The sequence below is a fragment of the Dermacentor andersoni genome, chromosome 1 (genome assembly GCF_023375885.2).
Source record: "Dermacentor andersoni chromosome 1, qqDerAnde1_hic_scaffold, whole genome shotgun sequence".
NCBI classification, from domain to species: domain Eukaryota; kingdom Metazoa; phylum Arthropoda; class Arachnida; order Ixodida; family Ixodidae; genus Dermacentor; species Dermacentor andersoni.
This window is the reverse complement of record NC_092814.1, coordinates 143,857,110-143,879,466: the sequence shown is the minus strand read 5'-3', so window position 1 is coordinate 143,879,466 and position 22,357 is coordinate 143,857,110. Positions and strand designations below refer to the sequence as shown.

The window sequence follows — 22,357 nt, the reverse complement described above, 5'->3', positions numbered from 1 at the left end:
CTTCTCTCAGTTTGCGCTAAACAAAGAACCCAAACCTAGAGCGGCAGCGGCTGAAACGAGAAATTTTCTCCTTTTATTTCATTGGGCGGAATAACAAGGTAAAAATACTATCACTTGCACGAAACAGCGAGTTGTACGTCAAGCTCCGTCTAATACCCCTACCACACGAGCAGATATAACCGCAGTTAAGCTTAACCATGGTTCACAGGGTTAACCGTGGTTAACGCGAGCGCGGTTTGTCAGTGATACACGGACTCAGTTCAGCAAACCGACGCGATCACGTGGTCATCATGTGCACAAAATTTTTGAAACAACGTTCACAGTGTATGATCAAAAAATAATAATTAGCATGCATATGCATGTTGTAATAAGATATACGCTCACTGCTTTAATACTGAAAGCCTTTAATAACTCAATAATATTGAGCAGCTTGGTTATTTTCACATTAAGCCTTCTAACACTGGTTGCCGCAGCCGGCGTAGCATTTACGAGAGCCAAAGCATTTCATTGCGTTTCTTTTTGATGTACGTACGTTGTCCTTGTGGCGTGCTAGCAGTTTGCGTTCATTATTTCCACTACTTCAGGTTACAAGCGTCGTACGTCCCGTAGGCTCTGCTGAGAATACTTCACGTCGTTCGTGCGTGCGTGTGTGTGTGTGTGTGTGTGTGTGTGTGTCTGTGTGTGTGTGTGTGTGTGTGTGTGTGTGTGTGCGTGCGCGTGTGCGCGTGCGTGCGTGCGTGCGCGTGTGCGCGTGCGTGCGTGCGATTCAAGAGAGGACCCGTGAGGCTGCTGCAATGGCCCTCGTGGCTGCACCCAACGCTGACTCTGAAGACGCAGACTTGGAATTTTGGGCATCATTCGCCATTTTTTACACATCTGTTCAGCAGCGGCGTTGACAGCTACTGTCCATCTTTGTTGAACTAGAAAAAGTGGACGCTGACCCCGAACGTGCTCAGCGCAGGAACCGAGAGCTTTTCATAGCTGCAGCACTCTTTTTTGGTGATCGTTCTCTTTGTGCGTACCCCCGCGAGATTTGGTGGTACAAAGCAACACTTCTGCATCTTCCTGACAGTGGATTCAGAGAGAACTTTAGAATGAACCGCTCGACCTTCGATTACATTGTGAGTGTTTGTGAGCCCATGAGACAGCTAGACACGAGCATGCGAAAGGCGATTACATTAGATAAACGCGTACATAGATACATAGATTACATAGATAAACGTGTAGCGAAACACTGTATCGTCTCGCTACCTCTGCCGAGGACAGAAGTGTTGGCAATATCTTTGGTATTCGCCGTTCTACGGTAAATCTGGCGTTCCGTGAGTTCTGCGCCACTATTGTACGGCTTCCTTGCACCTTGCATAAGCTTCCTCATTATATTAGTTATAAAGGGTGGTACAGCGTTATACTGTTGGCCATTGTCGACCACACATATAGGTTTATGTATAGTAATGTAGGATCACCTGGAAGAAATCACGACGCAAGTGTCTTCCACCGGCCACGGCTTCCCAAAGTGTTGGCAGGGAGCCTGTTCACAAGCAAAACAAAGGTACTGCAGGGTGTTTGCGTTGTTCCTGTGTTGCTTGCTGACCAGACCTTCTCGTTGCAGGGCATGATAATGAAACCATATGCGCAACCTGGCCCGGCCGGGTCACCTACACAGGTTTTCAACTACCGGCTGTCGAGTGCCAGGCGCGTAGTTGAAAATGCATTTGGCCAGCTGAAGGCACGGTTTCGCATCTTCCATCATCTCGAGTGCGATATTGACAACGTGAACTGCATCATTCGTGCAAGTTGTGTGCTGCATAACATATGTGAGCAGCTTAATGATCGTTGCGACGTCACAAGGGTTGATGCAATCAGAAATGAGGACAGACGACGACCTCAACTAGTTTGCACAACAAAGGTGGGGGGGGGGGACCATCTGGTGTTGTAGAAAGGAATGCCCTCGCCAAACACCTGCATTGCAACGTATGAGCTAATGTGCACATGTTGTGAAATTAGCTTCTGGTTCATTAGAAGAATTTAAATTTTTTGGTAGCTTAGATTGTGCACAACATGATTGCTTCGCTTGCCTTGGTCTCAATTCATTCTCATGGTAGTGTATTGATGTGAAATATGTGGAACTTGACCAATAGCTTTTCATCGAGCTGATCTGGGTTTGCCGCATATACAAGGTACTTTGGTTGAAAGTGCACAATACATTCATAGTCGTATTACGAGAAGTGCGCTTACAAAGAATGTCACTTCAGCATTGGTTTGTCATTCACTTTATGTTCATTTATTTGCAGCTTGCATGCGTTTGCTGTCATTAACCCGTCAGTCGAAGCGTGCAACTGAAAACAATCTGATTATACTTCTGCGTTAGTAATCGCTGCTATGCGACAATAATAAAATTGTCAAAGAACGCTTGATGATGCATGCACGACTGTGTCAAATCGCGACTTCTTCGGTGTGCTTAGTTGCAAGTTAGTGCTGGTTTCATTGCACTTTGGTTATTACGTCATTTACTGCAATTTTTCATATCTTTTCTCAATTCTCATTTGCCATATACTTTGTGCTTGCAGATTCAGTTGAGCTACATACAGCACAAATCCTTTATAACGGAGTGCTTGGGGTCTCTGAAATAGTTTATCATACTGGTCCCTTTGTTGTAAAGGTAGTGCACAGGTCACAGTAGAACTGGGACAGAGTTATCCATCGTTTTACAGTTCATTTTGTTGTAGGTGCACGTGAATTTACATAATCTGCTGTCGAGTTCCTGCTAATGATCGACTAGCCTGGATGATGCCAGCAGTCACAACTCCATATATTTAATTCATGCACAAACCACATGGGCCTGTGTGCTAAATTTGTGCCTACATATTTGCATTACTTGCTTTGCTAAGTTGCAGTGGAAATAAAGCTGCTCGGTATTGATTTATCCAGCCATGTTTATTAAGTATATACGTAATTTTGTGATTTTGGCGGTCCCACTTAACCACCCAGAGCCTAATGCTGTCCACACTGACCTCATGCCTAAACACTAAACACTGCTAATGAATGCTTTTCAGCGTTTCCACGCTTAATATGCTTACGAGAAGTCAGTGTGTAGATGTTGATTGGAAGGCCAGCATGAGAAACAGCAGAGCATGAACGGTTTTATTCACCGTTGGTCCTTGATTCGAAATATTTTGCCATCATACGCATCATGCTAGCATTGATGCCAATAGCTTTCGCTTGAAGCTGCACGAACTTCTTCATTAGCTTGCGCCTTTTTTTCTCGGACTTCCTGACGTGTAACATTTCTTCGGTGTGCCTAGCTAGGAGCGTCTGCACAACAGTGGCCGGCCGCTTGCGACCTGTTGCAAGCTTGCTTGCAGCGCTTGCATCATTGTTCTTACCCTCGCCTGCACTAGAATTCAAATCCCCTGCTGGGCCATCAACGCTGCAGGAAGGCGGGGATGCTGGATCAGGGATGGCATTTCTGTTTGCTGTAGTAGTAGCTGCTGGCTCTGCCACGTCACCATCGGCTTTGAAAGCCAAACTATCCTCCCAAAACCCAATCACCTGTCCGCCTTCAGCCAGCTCTGTAACCTCGGGCACCTGTGCAAGGGAAAGCATAAAAAAATGTAGTACCACATTTTTAAGTTTGTCATGCGAAAATGCAGTTTTGTGATACTTCATTATGCCGCACATTGAACTTAGGTTGCCGCACAATTTGCAAGGCTGGGTTTCAAGTGCACCTATTAGTCAGTTATGGAGCGCTATCGATGCCAGAAAGCAACGAAAAAATAAATAGGAGGGGGGAATCTGTGACTCAGCCAAGCATACCATGAACTTAAACAAGCATTGATGCACTACTTCCCATGACGTACCATTAATTAAAATAAACAATGGGATGCTTACTGCTTGTTCGGCCTTTTCAGGTTTCTTGCACCATTTTTCGCACTGATGTATATCATGTGCATGCTGGACTACCAATAGTTCGTCATGTTTAGCTTTAACAGTTGCATTTTTATTGATGTGAAATATAAGAACACTCGTGTACTTACATATACGGGTACAAATAATGGGACCTAGGCTGGAAATTTTTCATGAGGCCTTTACTATAGTGTCTCTCATATCTTTAGTGCCACTTTGGGACGTGGGACATAAATTGCTTACAATGTATTTAGCTGCTTTTAATATTGCAGACATACAGTATTTCTTTCTTTTCGCTAGGCGTTTTTCATAGTTAATTACATTCCTTCCGAGCATATTCGACCTCTATCAGACTTATTTTCTGTACTGTTCTTGCAACTCAACAATGTTGTGCTGGAACTTTTCTGCCTAATCATAAAGTGTGGCATTTTTGCATTCTTCAAGTAACCGAGACTAGCTGGCACTTTTTTGTTGATAAAAAAACAAATATTTGCATACAACCGAAACACTGTTTTTTATGTTTTCTGCCTGTTTCAGGGCTACACAAAATTCAGCGAGAAATTAGTACATAGTCTACTTTGAAGAAAGACTAATTTCAGTTTCAGAGATGACAAATATGCAATACAATTGCATATTAGGCGATTTCCCTTTGTTTATCTCAACCTAAACAACAATGAACTAGCCCTCAAAACTACACTGTCATCGACAATTACCTCGATGTTTTCCTCCACCAGGAATTCATCGGTCATTGGCAAAGACCCAAGCAGGTTGTGAAGCAGCCAGTATAGTAGGGCCATTTCGACCTGCTGGACCCGGTTTTTGTGCAGAGTAGCCTTTCCTTCCTAGAAAAGAAAGTTGCATTTTAGTGCACACATCTTAGAAATGTGTGGAGAGGTACATACTATTCCACCTCATGCATATTAAAGGCTCCCCTGCAAACAAGTCCTGCATGCTCGGGCATTTCCATATTTATCGAGATGTGTAAATCCCTTTACATTTCTTTTAAAATTACCCAGCAGACTGTGCCATGCAAAAAAAAGTAAAAGCACCAGAAGCAACTGAACCCAACGTTGCTATCACTTTAGTTCTGGTGGCATATACAGAGGGTAAGTATCGGCTGTAATGGCATTATGATTGTTTGAGCATATAATACTCTCCAAATTTACGCAAATAATTCCTCAGAAATCTGCGTTTAATGTTAACGAAGCTCAACTCGTTTACCATGTGCTGTCCCACCAAAATCTGATGCTTCAGAATGAAAGGTTTAGCAAAGTATCGAGCAAGTTACTGCCATGCTGCGCGCAGCAGTACAGCGATTCAGGCGAGTATTGTAAATGGAAACAAAGTAGACGGCAAGGGTCCTTATGGTCTCCATATCATGCATTTCTTTCACATCTCGTTCATTGTACAGACATTTCTGCCATCTGTAGCCCGAGTTAATGGTAACGTCGTCGGCCGCCTTGGGTTGTATTGACCTGTAAATGCGGCACGAGTCCCGAAGCCAAGCGCACGCAGCGGCACGACAACGCTGGCGTTAGTAAAGAAGTGCGAGAAAACTTAACCTTTAAAAGACTGCGGCGGCACTACCCTAAAAGCGAATACATGCTGGTGAAGCAACACCATGCCGATCGAGCGAAGCGTACTCTACGGCGAAGCCTACTCCACGCAATAACTAGCATCCTATTCGGCTATCATAAGCTAAGCTCTTATGATTGCACATGTCAACGGGCACCTTCTGTACTTACCGATAGCGCTTGCTCATGAGGTTTTCCATTTTCAACCGCAGCTGCTTCATGTTGTACGGCATTTCTCCATGCGCAGCCCGGCGTTAACTTCCTCCAGAATGTTCGCGCATATGCGCGCATTCCGCGCATTCGAGGGCAGCGCCCCAAGGTGGTCCTCCCAAACGCGTATAAGAGCCCTTGTTGTCGTGTCTGAATAGTTGCTGCGCCTTTGGCTCATTGGCATTTCGATCGACGCTGGTACACACGCAACAGCCATGGTGTCCGCCATCTTGCCTGTTTCTCCGTTTGCGATAGTAAACCGAGGTTGCCAAGCTCGGTTGGTGGTAACCATGGTTAGGGGACTTACTACGGTTACCTCTGCCGTGTAGCTAGCGGTAATTGCGGTCAGCCGTAACCTTAGTTAGTTTAACCTCGGTTAAGGCTGCCCGTGTGACAGGGGTATAAGTCGGAAGCATTTCTGCCGTCGCCATGCGTCATTGGTAACGAACTGAAATGCGCGTCATGGTTATGACGCCAGGCGCCGACGCAAGTGTAGCGCGAAGTTTCCATACTGACTTGCTTTCCTGAGTACTATAATCTAATTACGTATGTACTGTAGTACAAAGTTAATGGTATGCGAGACAAAACACAGTGAAATCATCTCTAAGCACACCGCTAAAGAGAAATAAAAGACTGCGGTAGATCGAACGCATCTGTTGCAGTCTACATTTAACGCTTCAACGCCTGCGACGAATAGCTGATCAATCAATCATCGCAATCACGCGACCACGGAGGCCTCCTTTTATCCTCCTTTTTTCATGTGAAAAAAGGAGGAAAAACAAGACTAGCGGTCTACAGACCGCGGTATTCTGCAACCTGATTGGGTTCTTTTGCAGAGCAGGGTATCCTTCTTCAGCCTTATTATTATTATTATTATTATTATTATTATTATTATTATTATTATTATTACAACAAATACAGCAGCCTTCAGCAATTCTCTTGGCTGAAGTAACGCGACAGTAACATTGACTCATTTCCTGCGACGCCAACATTCTCCCGCAGTGAAGATAACGACGCTATGGCTATTTCCTTTTGATGCATTTATATATAGAAGGCTGATATTATGTATAGTTTCTTAATAAAAAATAATCATTCAGATGACGCTGGAAAAACCTACTTATTTTTTCGTTTTCTGGGTGTTTGAGCATCGTGACATTAGCTTCGTGGTCAGTGTACTAAGTTGATAGAAGTTCAACGAAAACAATCCTATTTTGTGATTAGGTTGAAGGTCCCGCCTGGGGATTACTTATCTCAGAGATTAAATCTTCTCCAACCTCTTTGAAGTCGTTATCCTCTGCATGGCGTTTGCGACACGTCTGCACCTTGTTAGCAGCCGTTATGAAAACCCTGGCTAGAGGATTATCTACCAGACCATACTTCTTCTACTACGGATGTCACGAGCAAAATTATGGAGTGCCGTCTACTAGATTTTTGCCAAAGAAAAAATGGTTTTCCGCAACATCTGCAGTGCAGACATTTATTATGTCCTGTCCGCTAAGAATCGTGTGGGATTAATTGCATTTGCAAAATAAGGGTGCCTCTTTGTCCTTAAGGCATTGTTTTTGGTAGAGACGTGATGCTTGATGTTGACGTTGCTTTCCGTCAACAGGGTGGTTACTGAGGTACTTCATATTTTGGGTATGTGCCATGTTTGAGGCTGATCATCTACATATTCATGTACGGCTCTTTTGTGCCATTGATGCTATTTATTTATTTATTTATTTATTTCAGGGTCCGGCGGCACTACAGAAAGGAGTGGGGGAAACATAACAAACAATTTGTGCAAATAACATTGGATTTAAGCAAAGGCATCTTGAATGGCGTTCTTGAAGTTAGTACTGTCCGTGATCTAGGGACCTATAACGTAAAACTATTCCAATATGTCTTTATTCCAATCGCCTGACGTCAAATTTGCGTAACCGCCGACGCAAACATCGAGCGATGACCCGCAGGGTTGTCTGAACAGACCAATCAAACAATCTCCTCTTTTATAGGAGGTCCCTTTTGTTCGCTTTAAAAACGAATAACATTGCCTACACTGAGCGGCTTGTCTTATCTAATTGGCAGACAAGAGGCGAGGAGAACGCTCAAGTGGAGTGGGACTTGATGGGGCCGAGCCAGTGCACTGAAAATAGATAACCGGATGAATAGGGTGGTGCCGGTATCGGCGATTGGTCCGCTGTCCCTTACTTAGCTTGCAGTGGCTGGTCGACAATCGCGGCGGCATGCAACGGAAAGTTAAGCATGCCGCTAAAATGGATCCTCAGCGAAGAAGAGCTGGCAGAGAGAGGTCGTAAACGAGCTGAAAGTGCTCGAAAACGTTAACTGCCAACAAAAAGCTTTATTGTACGCAAATAAACCCAAGCTCTGCGGCAGATGCGAGTAGCCAGTGCCTGAGCGATCGGCGGCAGTCATCTTTGATTCTTTTCGGAACGGAGAAGCCTGCTGCTGTTCAGAAGAGAATTCAGTTTCGTTCGGCATACTAATACATCTTTGACGCGTACACGTCACTCTGACGCCGTGAGTTCTCGCAGTTTTGTGACGTCACGTGATAGGCTGGTGAAGTGGCTGCAGCCCGAAAGTTTTTGATCAATAGCCGAGGGCTATTGGCGAAAAGGCGTCGAATCAGAAATATTTTTTTTTTCTTTTGTTAGGTCTAATCTTGAATAATCGGTGTGTACACGTCATATCAGATGAGGAGATATCGCGGTTTTCGTCACGTCGCGTGACAGAAAGGCGAAGTGCGGGTGGTCGAAAAAAGTTTTTCACCAATCGGGCAGGGCTGATTGCAAAATTAGAATAGAAAAGTTCGCAATAGCCTTACGTTATAGCGCCCCTAATTTCCAAGTTTTCAAATTCAAAGTGGTATACTCGCCATTTAGACGAGTATGCCAACGCGCCGCCATTTTTCAATAACAAGTGCTATGCGATGCGTACAATGCCTTTGTCGTCTGTTTCAGTATCTCCTGTTGTGACCTCCGAAAAAAATTGGGGGTGTGTGCCATGTTAGAGGCATATCATCATTAATGTGACGTACGCCTCCTCGGTGCCGCCAACGCTGTTTTCACGAGCATGGCCACATGTCGTCCAGAAGGATCGCTTAAGTTTGCGAGCCAGCACAACGAGTGGTGATCTGTCACGCCCTTGAATGGGTGGCAATAAAAGCAAGGTCGAAACTTTGAAAGGACCCATACGACAGCACGGCAATTTCTCCGTAGTGGTGTAGTTGGACTCTGGGCGCCATATAGTGCGACTTGCGAAAGCGATAACTCTTTCAACGCCCTCCTGTCATTGTGCGAGTACAGCGCCCAGACCAATGTTACTGGCGTCTGTATGAATTTAAGTCTCGGCCTGTTCGTCAAAGTGTACAAAGGCTGATGGCAAAGCCAGCCTGTATCGGAGCTCGGTGAAAGCTGCTTCTTGTCCAGTGACTGACCTGACCCTCGAATGAACGACATATCGTATGTGGTGAGACGAGTAACTGATAAAACAATCTTTGAAAAATTACTTATGAAGCGCCGGGAGTACGCGCAGCGACCCAGGAAGCGCCGGACACTTTCTTAATCGGTAGGCGTTGGAAAAAGAAGGCCACAGCGGCAGTTTTGTCGGGATAGGGAAAGACCCTTACGCGCTCACGACATGACCGAGAAACTTTAACTCTTGATAGTCAAAGTGGCATTTCTGCGGCTTTAGTGTAAGGTTAGCCGATCGGATTGCCTCAAGAACTTGACATAGTCGGATGAGATACACGGAAAAGCTGCCTGAAAAAACGACCACATCATCTAAGCAGACGAAGGAGCTTTGCCACTTCAGGTCGGTCAGCACAATGTCCATCATCCGTTGGAATATTGCTGGAGCAGAGCAGAGACCCAACGGAAGCACCCCGAGCTCGTAAAGACCGTCCGGAGTGATAAAAGCAGTTTTTCCACGGTTCCACTCATCGAATCCAATCTGCCAATAGCCACTTCTTGAATCAAGTGATGAAAAATACTTAGCTCGCCGTGGCTATCGAGAGAGTCATCGATGCGCGGCAGCGGGTAGACGTCTTTTTTGTGACGTTGTTGGGTTTTCGGTAATCAACACAAAAGCGAAGCGTGCAGTCTTTCTTGACGAGTGGGACCGGTGATGACCACGGACTGCTTGAAGGTTGGATAGCGCCATCGTCAATCATTTCCTTTACTTGTGGTTTAATTGCCTCGCGTTCTTTCTGTTACGCACGATACGGCTCCTGGTGAATAGGACGTGCATCGTCGTGGGAGTTTTTTCTGTGCTACGTGATTGGCGTTTGACTAACGTTAGACTGATAAGCAAAACACACTTTGAATTCAAATAATAGTTGCCGGAGTGCTTTCTTTTTCTCCTCGAGCAGCTCCTTATTGATGTCAATGCCTGCGAGTGAGGTTTCATCGATGTCGGTTCTTCAGATGCAAAACACTCAGTGACGTCCTTCAAGGCTTCAGCGTAGGCGATGTCAGTGCTGCGAACGGGAGCTAGCGGCGATGATGAAGGTAAAGAGCGCCTGAATGTGTCTCCCTAAGCCACAAGCTGGAAATCGCTCGGCGCGGGTGGTAATGCGATGTAGGAAAGCTGCCTCTCAATGCGTCAGCCTAAGTCGAGCGCTGAAATTCACTCGCCTGGGGCGCCTTTTCGGGGCGAGGTTGAGGTACCCTGAGTGCATGCTGCACTTCGTTATGCACGATGTCGGCGATGTGGTTGACCGTAGGCTGCTGCGCCCGGTGTAGCTGTTGCAGCTCGTCGCAGACTACCGAATGTATAATCTCGCGGAGCACTTCAATGTCAGTCGCGAAACGAGGCAGCATTTACTTGCCCGTCGTACTGGTTTGACCACTGCTGAAGCGTCTTCTCCATAGCAACGGCTTCTGTAAAAACACGACGACCGTCATCGGCGGACAAGCTGCTCGTTGACACCGCGCATCAAATGACGGAGCTTCTTCCCTGCCGGCATGCTAGGATCGGCTCATCTGAAGAGACGTGTCATACCTTTCACGTATACATAGTAACCCTTTCTTTTACTAGGCATCTAAGTGCGTGGTTGGACGGCCCGTTCTGCTCACTCTCGGTGATGGGGGTCCGAGTAGGTTTCCAAGAGTCACCGACGTAATTCACGCCTTGACGTCAGGGCCGCTTCGCGGTTCTGGAAGCAGGTGCGAGCGCCGTCCTCGGGGCTAAAATACACGTTCCTTAATTTAGCTTTGTCGTCTCACTCGTTGAAAGCTACTACTCACTCATAGTCGTCAAGGCGTGTCGTCTCCAGGAAGGCCGCCGTGGAAGGAACTTGGCACTCGTGGGTTCTGCAGCATGTAGTGAGTCGGTACTGCGGCCTCCATGCCTTCCACCCTTCCACCATAGCCAGTGTCCTCCCAGATAATGGTACATTCTCAGAGGCTAGTCCCCGAATTCTCCGGATGGCACGCTGCACTGGTGTACGCTCCGATATGGCACTGATGTTCTTACTGCTTGTGGTGGTCTATTGCATAAGGGCGAGGTTACCTCGCCACCTCCACCAGAAATGTCGCGTTCTATGAAAACAGGCGACATTTAGTTGAGGCGTCGAGCCCGAGTCTTTAACCGTCAATCGAGCGTAAGGAAAACTCAAGCGCACGCGCGTGCACCGGAGGGTAATTCGTATGCTTGTTCACTGGCGTCCGGCAAACCAGGTGCCGGCGCATGGCGCGTGGACTGGCGCGCGTAATCGTCTGCTTTTCGTATTCTGAGGCGCCTGTTGCAAGGTGTGGCAATATATAGTAACAGGAAAATAATTAAAACAACTACAACGTAATGTCAGTAAAATAGCACAAGACAAACAAACGGAACGAGAAAACGTTTGGGAATATTACAAGAAAGAACATACCACAATGTAGTACGACTGTTACGACAATGAACACTTAACATTCAACAGAACGCGGCGCAATTTCACAACAGGAAGGAGAAAAAAGCTTGTAAAATGAGAGAAGTATCTACGACACAACAATGTGAAGCTCGGAATAAAAGACAGACAGGGACTCAAAAAATATTGAGGTCAACAAAAAAGTGCTATAAAGACTATACATCATGAGCAGTTAATTGTCGACCAGAAACGTGGAATGGTCTGTACTAAGCGGTCATCTTATGCGCAATTCGGAGTAGGAAGCAACTGACGAGATCGGGTGAGGATATCATGACGGAGCTTGAACAGAAACAGTTCAGAACAATTCCGCCGGCTACGAACGGATGATAAAGACGATAAAGTAACAGTTGGTAGCCGGTGTTAGGGGGCAGTTTTAGAAGAGCGTTTACGGTCCGCTTCGCTCAAACCGGTGTATCCTAACAATTCGCACGCAGCCGCTCTGCGGAACGCTAGCAGGAACGCTAATGCGAGTGCGCACAAGGCTCCTACCGGCAGCGGAACGTAGAACACTGCCCAAGGTTTCGCTACAAAACCGACTAAACGGTACCTTAGGGTGCGTCTACTTGGTTTGCTTGTCATTTTACAGCCAAGCTGAGTGCACCTCGCGGGCGCATCTGGACAGATGCGCACGTTGAATAAGCGATGTCAACGCAGTTCACGCAGCCACCTGTGCGCAGAAAGTGCGAGAGTGGCGGAGTGTAGGCAATGCTCTGCTTAAACTGTCTAGTACAAAACCACGACGGTATATTAGAAGGCACTTTTTTTAACCCGTTCTATGATGTCACTTAAATTGAGAGGCGCCGTTTCAGACCCGCACGTGTATTCAAGTTGAGGAAGACCGGTGGTTGTGTACAACTTTCTCTTAGTAGCGTGCAAACAATCGAGTGAGCGTACAACCCACATTGCAGCACATTTAGTACGAGCAGAAAAGTTTAAGCGCGTGTCAAAGAGTACGCCAACATCGTTGATATCAACGTCCTTACGCATCGAAACAGAATCCGCAAAATGCGTAAATAAAGTACGTGTGGTTTTCAGAGTAAAATTCATAACTTCTGCCTTAGCAACATTCAAGGTGACATTATTCTCTATTCACCATTTAAAAAAACAAAAAAATACAGGTCGGATTGCAGAATACGACTGTCTCCATAATTCCTTAAACGTCTTGAAGTCATCAGCATACAGAATGAAAGGGGTTTTGGATAGCGCAAGAAACGTCGTTAACGAAAATTAAATACAGGAGTGGTCCTAATACTAAGCCTTGAGGACTCCCACCATGAAGAATTGGTGCGAAGACCTGCCCATCAAACTTAATTCCAGGGTTGGCGATAGTTCAGCGATCAGAGATCATAACTGTGCTAATCCGTAATCAAAATATTTTTCACATTGAGGGACAGCATGTTGTGAAGAGCCATCTCAAAATTCATAAATGTTCCCTAGAAAAAAAAGAAACCCTGTGGCAATTCGAGATATAAATTTTACAATCAGAAAGAACACGAGCTGTTTTCCCTGCGCGAGTAAACGGAAAAAAGTTAGGCTTTCGCACGTTCTCAATATATAATATTATACCAGATATTTATATGTAATTTGCCTTATCCAGCCTTGCCCGCTTGTGCTTTGAAGAAGCGATGTTCTCATGTAGCAAACAAAGTGGCCAAATGAGGACGCAGCGTTCACCGGCTCATGCGACAAAGACGAAGAAGGCCACTGTGACCAGTAGTTGGACACTGGGTTACGCAGCACGTTCTGTACTCCATGTTTGACAGTGTTCAGCTACGACGCAGGACATTGTTTCGGTTTGTTACTGCGATTTTTGTAGATATTGCAATTTGTTTGTGTTGTAAAAATTGTAGATATAAGTATTTTGTTGTAACTATTGTGAATTTTACCCTTATTCCTCCTTGATAAAAAATTCGATCATGCGTTCAGTCTCTGCTCTGTCGTCGGCAAACGGCTGAGGTAGAGCAACCTCCGGCCATGCCTTGCTATATACCTTCAACGTTACAGTTACGAAACAACCAGCCTCGCCATCCTCCGCAAACCGGTAGCGACTCCGCAAATATGTGCTCTAGATAGTGTTGAGACGGCGGTTACTCGAATCTCGATCGGCGTTACTACTGGGTAGCGTGGTGTTGTCGGCAGGCTGCAGGCGTCCGGTAGACCATGGCGACCAGGCAGGGGTGAGACGATTTCTAGTGCGAAACTTGCACTGTTTATTCAATGGTTGGTGAAGGATATAAAAGAAGAAGACTAAATAGTACATTGCGGGGCCGCTTAAGTAGGCCCGCTAAAATCGTAGCTGGGATTTTGCTCACGTCAACGTCACGTGACATGTACTGAGTCCGGTCGGTGTTGGGCGGCTGCTCCCTCTCTCCTAAGCAACGTTGCACGTGCACGTCAAGGCTCTGCTCGGTCTGGACCTCGAGAAGGCTTTCGACAACGAGCTCCACACCTTCATCGTCAAGACCATTTAAGACCTGGGTCTCGGTTCCAGATTCCTCAGCTACGTCAGCTCTTTTCTAACTTACAGGAAGGCCAAGCTTCGCATTGGAGACTTCCGCTCCGAAGATGTGCCCCTCGGAGGGCAGGGCACTCCTCAGGGCGCCGTCATCTCCCCAACACTGTTTAACATCTGTATGATTGGTCTTTCCGAGAGGTTGGCGCGTGTCGAGGACGTTAAGCACATCATCTACCCTGATGACATCACCATATGGTGCTCCCGCGGCTGCGAGGGCAGAGTCGAAGAAGCCATGCAGGAGGCGATCGACGTGATCGAGGAGTATCTCCGCCCCACCGGACTTCGATGCTCCCCCGCCAAGTCGGAGCTCCTACTTTACAAAAAAGAGAAGGGAGGCAGACCCAAAGATTGGAAGCCAGTCTCCGAAAGCAGCATCAGACTTCGCACTTGTGACGGGGGGATGATACCCAGGGTCGACGTCATTCGGGTCCTGGGCATGTTTGTCGAATTCAACGGCGGGAACGGAACTGCTCTCCGCAAGATCATCGCAAAGACGGACAACGCTTTCCGCCTCGTTCGCAGAATCGCAAACCGGCATCGAGGAATGAAAGAAAACAATCTTCTCAGGCTGATCAATGCCTTCGTACTCTGCCACTTCACGTACACAATTTCTATGCACAACTGGCTCAGAGCGGAGCGAGACAAGCTCAACGTTCTTATCCGCAAAATAGTCAAGAGGGCTCTTGGGCTACCCATCAGGACCCATACCGAGGATCTCTTGAAGCTGGGGGTACATAACACCGCCGAGGAGATTGCCGAAGCCCAAGAACGCGCGCAACTCAGTCGCCTGGCCACCACAGCGGCAGGTAAACGCATCCTCGAAGAGCTGGATTACCACCCTGCGGAATTCCCGTTTGTCAGTACCCCGATCCCTAGGGGCATTCGAGACAAGTTCGTAGTGGCCCCTGTGCCCCGAAACGTCCATCCCGTCCACAACGACGGCAGACGCAAGGCAACAGCAGCAGCCATCCTCAAACAGATCAAGCGACACGACATTAGCGCAAGCTTCGTCGACGCCGCGGAGTACAGTGACGGGAAGACCTTTGCTGTCGTTGTGGTCGACTCGAGCCGAAACATTTACAATAGCGCCTCGATTCGCACTTCGGACCCCGGAGTCGCCGAGCAAATCGCCATCGCCCTCGCCCTGCTAGACGGTTGTCGGTCCGAAATCTATGGTGATTCGAAAATGGCAGTTAGGGCTTTTCAGAAGGGTTTCATCGCCAAGGAAGCTGTTCGTCTTCTTAGCGGCTCGAGTCCACATTCTCTCACAAACCATTCAATTCACTGGTGTCCCCCTCACGTAGGATCGGTCGAGGGTGCTCCCACGAACCTCAATGAGCCTGCCCACGAGGCTGCGCATGACCTCACCGACCGCGCTTCCTCTATAAGGAGCACTGACTCCCTATCCTCTCTACGCTCACAGGGACGCTCCTGCTACTCACAACGAGATTATTAAATATTTCTACATGTCCAGAAGGGCCTTTACACCCCCTCACCCCAACTTGAATAGGGCGCAAGCCGTTTCCCTTAGGCTTCTAGAAACTAGTACATATCCGGACAGACCGCCATTGGAATATGAACCTGGCAACGTTTAACGCTAGAACGTTATCTAGTGAGGCTAGTCTAGCAGTGCTATTGGAGGAATCAGAGGGCAGTAAATGGGATATAATAGGGCTCAGTGAATTTAGGAGGCCAAAAGAAGCATATACAGTGCTAAAAAGCGGGCACGTCCTGTGCTACCGGGGCTTAGCGGAGAGACGAGAACTAGGAGTCCGATTCCTGATTAGCAAGAACATAGCTGGTAACATACAGGAATTCTATAGCATTAACGAGAGGTTGGCAGGTCTTGTTGTAAAACTTAATAAGAGGTACAAAATGAAGGTTGTACAGGTCTACGCCCCTACATCCAGTCATGATGACCAGGAAGTCGAAAGCTTCTATGAAGACGTGGAATCAGCGATGGGTAAAGTCAAAACAAAATACAGTATACTGTTGGGCGACTTCAATGCCAACGTAGGCAAGAAGCAGGCTGGAGACAAGGCAGTGGGGGAATATGGCATAGGCACTAGGAATAGCAGGGGAGAGTTATTAGTAGAGTTTGCGGAACAGAATAATATGCGAATAATGAATACCTTCTTCCGCAAGCGAGATAGCCGAAAGTGAACGTGGAGGAGCCCGAACGGCGAGACTACAAATGAAATAGACTTCATACTCTGCGCTAACCCTGGCATCATACAAGATGTGGACGTGCTCAGCAAGGTGCGCTGCAGTGACCATAGGATGGTAAGAACTCGAATTAGCCTAGACCTGAGGAGGGAACGGAAGCAACTGGTACATAAGAAGTCGATCAATGAGTTAGCGGTAAGAGGGAAAATAGAGGAATTCCAGATCAAGCTACAGAACAGGTATTCGGCTTTGACTCAGGAAGAGGACCTTGGTGTTGAAGCAATGAACGACAATCTTGTGGGCATCATTAAGGAGTGTGCAATAGAAGTCGGCGGTAACTCCGTTAGACAGGATACCAGTAAGCTATCGGAGGAGACGAAAGATCTGATCAAGAAACGCCAATGTATGAAAGCCTCTAACCATACAGCTAGAATAGAACTGGCAGAACTTTCGAAGTTAATCAACAAGCGTAAGACAGCTGACATAAGGAAGTATAATATGGATAGAATTGAACATGCTCTCAGGAACGGAGGAAGCCTAAAAGCAGTGAAGAAAAAACTAGAAATTGGCAAGAATCAGATGTATGCGTTAAGAGACAAAGCCGGCAATATCATTACTAATATGGATGAGATAGTTCAAGAGGCTGAGGAGTTCTATAGAGTTGTATACAGTACCAGTGGAATCCACGACGATAATGGAAGAGAGAATAGTCTAGAGGAATTCGAAATCCCACAGGTAACACCGGAAGAAGAAAATAAAGCCTTGGGAGCTGGGGAGGATCAGGAAACAGCAGATTTGTTGAAGGATGGTGGGCAGATTGTTCTAGAGAAACTGGCCACCCTGTATACGCAATGCCTCTTGACTTCGAGCGTACCAGAATCTTGGAAAAACGCTAACATAATCCTAATCCATAAGAAAGGGGACGCCAAAGACTAAAAAAATTATAGACCGATCAGTTTACTGTCCGTTGCCTACAAAGTATTCACTAAGGTAATTGCAAATAGAATCAGCAACACCTTAGACTTCCGTCAACCAAATGACCAGGCAGGATTCCGTAAAGGCTACTCAACAATAGACCATATTCACACTATCAATCAGGTGATAGAAAAATGTGCGGAATATAACCAACCTTTATATATAGCTTTCATTGATTACGAGAAAGCGTTTGATTCAGTCGAAACCTCAGCAGTCATGGAGGCATTGCGGAATCAGGGTGTAGATGAGCCGTATGTAAAAATACTGAAAGATATCTATAGCGGCTCCACAGCCACCGTAGTCCTCCATAAAGAAAGCAACAAAATCCCAATAAAGAAAGGCGTCAGGCAGGGAGGTACGATCTCTCCAATGCTATTCACAGCGTGTTTACAGGAGGTATTCAGAGACCTGGATTGGGAAGAATGGGGCATAAGAGTTAATGGAGAATACCTTAGTAACTTGCGATTCGCTGATGATATTGCCTTGCTTAGTAACTCAGGGGACCAACTGCAATGCATGCTCACTGACCTGGAGAGGCAAAGCCGAAGGGTGGGTCTAAAAATTAATCTGCAGAAAACTAAAGTAATGTTTAACAGTCTCGGAAGGGAACAGCAGTTCACAATAGGTAGTGAAGCACTGGAAGTGGTAAGGGAATACATCTACTTAGGACAGGTAGTGACTGCGGATCCGGATCATGAGACTGAAATAATCAGAAGAATAAGAATGGGCTGGGGTGCGTTTGGCAGGCATTCTCAGATCATGAACAGCAGGTTGCCATTATCCCTCAAGAGAAAAGTTTACAACAGCTGTGTCTTACCAGTACTCACGTACAGGGCAGAAACCTGGAGGCTTACGAAAAGGGTTCTACTTAAATTGAGGACGACGCAACGAGCTATGGAAAGAAAAATTATAGGTGTAACGTTAAGGGATAAGAAAAGAGCAGACTGGATGAGGGAACAAACGCGAGTTAATGATATCTCAGTAGAAATCAAGAAAAAGAAATGGGCATGGGCAGGACACGTAATGAGGAGGGAAGATAACCGATGGGCCTTAAGAGTTACGGAATGGATTCCAAGGGAAGGAAAGCGTAGCAGAGGGCGGCAGAAAGTTAGGTGGGCGGATGAGATTAAGAAGTTTGCAGGGACAACATGGCCACAATTAGTACATGACCGGGGTAGTTGGAGAAGTATCCAGGCTGATGATGATGACATATCCGTGTCTGTCCGCTCTCCACGAGGCTTACCCTTACGTGTATCGTGACGACGCCTGCCCGTCCTGCGGCCAGACCTCCACTCTACCTCACATACTCTGGGAGTGCGGGTCGACATACCCCAAGTTCATCAAGGAGGAGTGGGATTCGCTTCTGCGTAGCCCCGCTCTAGAAAAGCAAAAAATTAAATCATGGGGTTTTACGTGCCAAAACCACTTTCAAATTATGAGACATGCCTTAGTGGAGGACTTCGGAAATTTCGACCGCCTGGGGTTCTTTAACGTGCACCTAAATCTAAGTACACGGGTGTTTTCGCATTTCGCCCCCATCGATATGCGGCCGCCGTGGCCGGGATTCGATCCCGCGACCTTGTGCTCAGCAGCCCAACACCATAGCCACTGAGCAACCACGGCGGGTTCTAGAAAAGCAAATCCTGGCCGTCCGGCGTGCCCGTGACCGGGCCGATGGGCTAGACCTGCCGGTCCCGACGTGGGACTAGCCGGGTGTGCGACGAGTTCGCGTCCTCGCCTGACCTGCAATAAAGTTTATTCACTCACTCACTCACTCACGTTGCACGTGCTTGCATCCGCTGGCGACAACCCGTGGGTCCTGTTTGGTTCGCGGAAAGTAGTGTCCCCTTGAGTGGCACAGTTCGCGGAAGGCGGCCCTCCCTCCTGTCACGCACACACATAAAGGCGCCCGTAATCACTGCGGGGCGCCCGCCAGACCCGCAACCTCTCGAGACACCCATAGCAAATTAGAGATCCATCCTCCGTTTCGATTAGGCACGGTCTTTCAATCATCCTTTTTGCACGGGACGATTGCACGCCAATCGTAAGAATAGCGAATGTTGCTCGCGCGTGCAACCAATGCGCCAAAAGAAAAAGAAAGAAAAAGAAACATGCGTAAAAACAAGTGGAAGCGATGACACCCTACACAGCCCATAACAGGTGAAGTATTACATTCATGTTCGTAGACAGGAGCTCCAGTTAAAATTTTGAAAGCAGTTTCGGACATAATGAAATACAGGGCGTTCTTTCTTTAGCTACACCAAATTTTTTAAAAATTGCCTATGGCAGATAGCACAATTTTAACCCTTGATATATATTAGTCGATGAGGCGGCCATTACCTTACAAGAAATTAAAATATTCGAGTTGATAATTAGCGTAATTACGCTAACATTTAACTGAATTACTTTACGCCACATATTTCAATTTACAAACCATAGCCGCTGAGTTCGCACGGCGTATCCATTTCAAACGAATTCTCTGGACAGCACCAGTTCCGAAATGTTCATTTTCAAAATGTCCGACAACATGCGTTGGCGTTCCAATTACTTTTTTTAAGAAACTGCTGTTTTATGCATTGAAGCGCAAAAGTAACCGGAACACTAATGTTTTACCTACAGTAAAATATTAGTTCCACAATTTCAGTGAAGCGTCTCATATCAAGAGATCTACGGACAATTACAAGTTACCCTCCTCCCTAGCCATACTTTTTCTCGTCAACGCGCTCGCAGAGTTATCGGGGCTAAGCTCCACCTTCACTAGCTCTGTGTCATGATGTTACGTAGTGGCGTATACTTCCAGTTGTTTTGGAGCCAGCGGGCGAAGCCTCTCCAACATCTCCGCTAGTCGCCTGGCCGTCGATCTCCCACGAGAGCCATCCAAGCAGTCTACGTTGCGAGCGTTCTCCGGAGTAGAAATGTGGGCTTGTTAGTATGGTACCTTGATCTTAGTTTTTTTTAGCTCGAATAAGACTGGACACAAGAAGACACACAGGACGACGCCATTTCTGTTCTGTGTTTTATCGCGTCGAGTTTTATTCGCGTTAAAACACTCTGTTCAAGCGAGCGTTCTGGCGGAGCGCCGAGCGAGTATGCTATTCCGGCAAACGCAGGCGAGCCGCAGGCAGGGCGTTTTGACAGATGAGCGGAGGCATAAATTAAACCCCCTTCATACTACTACGGCTGTGATGGAGGGGCTTGAGCGTAAAGGTGAGAGGCCTAAGCGGCCTAAGCGGTCCAGCCACCTGGTGGCGCAGAGCTTAACCAGCCATACACAAACTGTAACCAAGTGTAAAGCATTTTAAATACTTAAAAAGACAACGCGTTAACGATTACGGTCTTGCCGAAAATTTACACCGGCAGCATCGTAGCATGTACATGTTTACCGCTATATTAGTTCTGTGGTTGTCTTGTTGAGAGCTGCGCCACCGGGTGACTGCACCGTGCAGGCTGTTCGCGTTTGCGCCTCTGCTCATCCGATAAAACGCCCAGACCGCTTGCGCTTGCGGTTACCCGAGTATCAGACACGCTAAAAATCTGTTGTGGTAGTAATCCTCTGGCGTGAAGTGACATCCGTCGATGGACTGACGCTGGCGTCGATCGGATACCGATAGCCCAATGCACTACAGCCACTCTGCTCGCATGTTGCCTTGCAGAGGGACACGATTTAGCACCTTGACATGTAACCGATCGCTAGATTTGCAGCCCACAACGTAACAAGGGCGATCCTTGGTGCTCGCAAAAACAAAGCTCAAGGCCAACACTGACAGCGAAGCTCGCGTCAACACGGAGAACGTTGTAACAAAAGCAGACGACACTTGCTTTGTGATGAAAGTGATTGAGTGTAGTGATAAACTGTTGTTGTGTATTCGCTTTCTGTAACTTTTTTTATATAGACAAATTTCCCAACATTCAAACTATTACAAACATTTATTACAAACCATTTATATTTGTATTACATTAAACATTTACATTACAAACCATCAAGCTAGAAGAAGTTGGCTACCCAGGTCCCTGCGGGACCAGGGTAGCCAATCGGTTAGCTCGCCAAATTGACGTCAATTGGGCTAACTACGTCAATCGGGAGGGGGTGGCTGAAACCTCAGAGAGGGGAGGCGCCTCTGCGATTGGTAGCGATACACAGTTTTAAAACCCTATAATAATTTACCCGCTCTACACGGTGGTATAAAGGTTATAAACAGGGATAAGGTACCTCAGAAAGGCTGGCCAACGTTTCGATAGAAGGACCTATCTTCGTCAAAGGCGGCCTCGTCATCCTCGGCATGTTAGTTTTAAAGGGTTAGTGCAGTGACGTCACGTGCGGTTGTTGTCGGTGGCGGCTGGTTGTAAAGGGAGAGACTTCAAAGGGAATGAGCGCTGTCGCCTGACGTCTGTGAGCGTGGTTCCCAAGACGAGGGAACAAGAGTGGGAGAGTGGAAAGGTGGGGAGAAAAGAAAGGGAGAGAAAAACGGGGGGACATGAAGAGGGAAAAAGAAAAGAACAGGGGCATCGCAGGGTGTTAGGGAAGCGAGCGGTAAGGTAACATTCAGGGGTGCCGTTAGCGGCATGTTTTTGTGGCTTTAGAAGAGCCGGTCTGGCGGTCAGTACGCGATAACAAAAAGGCCCAAAAAGACATCAGTTGAAAGAGTGCCCTTAGTAGCTAGCAGCAATACGTCAAGTAATTTTGAAGGAGTTAAGATGGCGAGAAGGAGTCTGGGGTGCAATGAATGGGGTAACTGGAAGGCAGCGGCATGGTCTTTCAAGGGACGTTAGCTCCAATAGCTCAACGTAGGTGTCGTTACGGCTGTGCACAGAAATGGCGATACCCTCTGTGCTTGAGGCGCCGAAAAAGGTATACTGGCGTCTGAGACTTTTGGAATGTGTTGGCGAGAGCTTTTCAGAAAAAAATATATATAATAAAAAAACGGACAAAAAAAAGGGGTGGGACCGGAACCGGAATAACAAATAGGATGGTGACGTGCGCAGAAGCGGGAGGTGGCAGGTGTATTTGGGGAAATGGGGTCGTACAGTTGATAGAAACGTAAAAACATGAAAGAGTATATGAAATTGAGTAGTAGGTATGAAAAAATTTTTTGAAATGGAGGAATA

The 22,357-nt window shown here is 46.8% G+C and overlaps 1 long non-coding RNA gene across 1 annotated transcript; it reads right to left on the bottom strand.

Moving 5' to 3' along the window:
* Positions 1-3,230: 3,230 nt before the first annotated feature.
* On the bottom strand, positions 3,231-5,535 carry LOC129388002 (uncharacterized). The gene is made up of 2 exons (XR_011892208.1): positions 4,617-5,535; positions 3,231-3,585 (listed from the first exon to the last, which is right to left on the bottom strand). It is a non-coding gene; the product is annotated as an uncharacterized lncRNA (long non-coding RNA).
* Between the last annotated feature and the right edge of the window lie 16,822 nt (positions 5,536-22,357).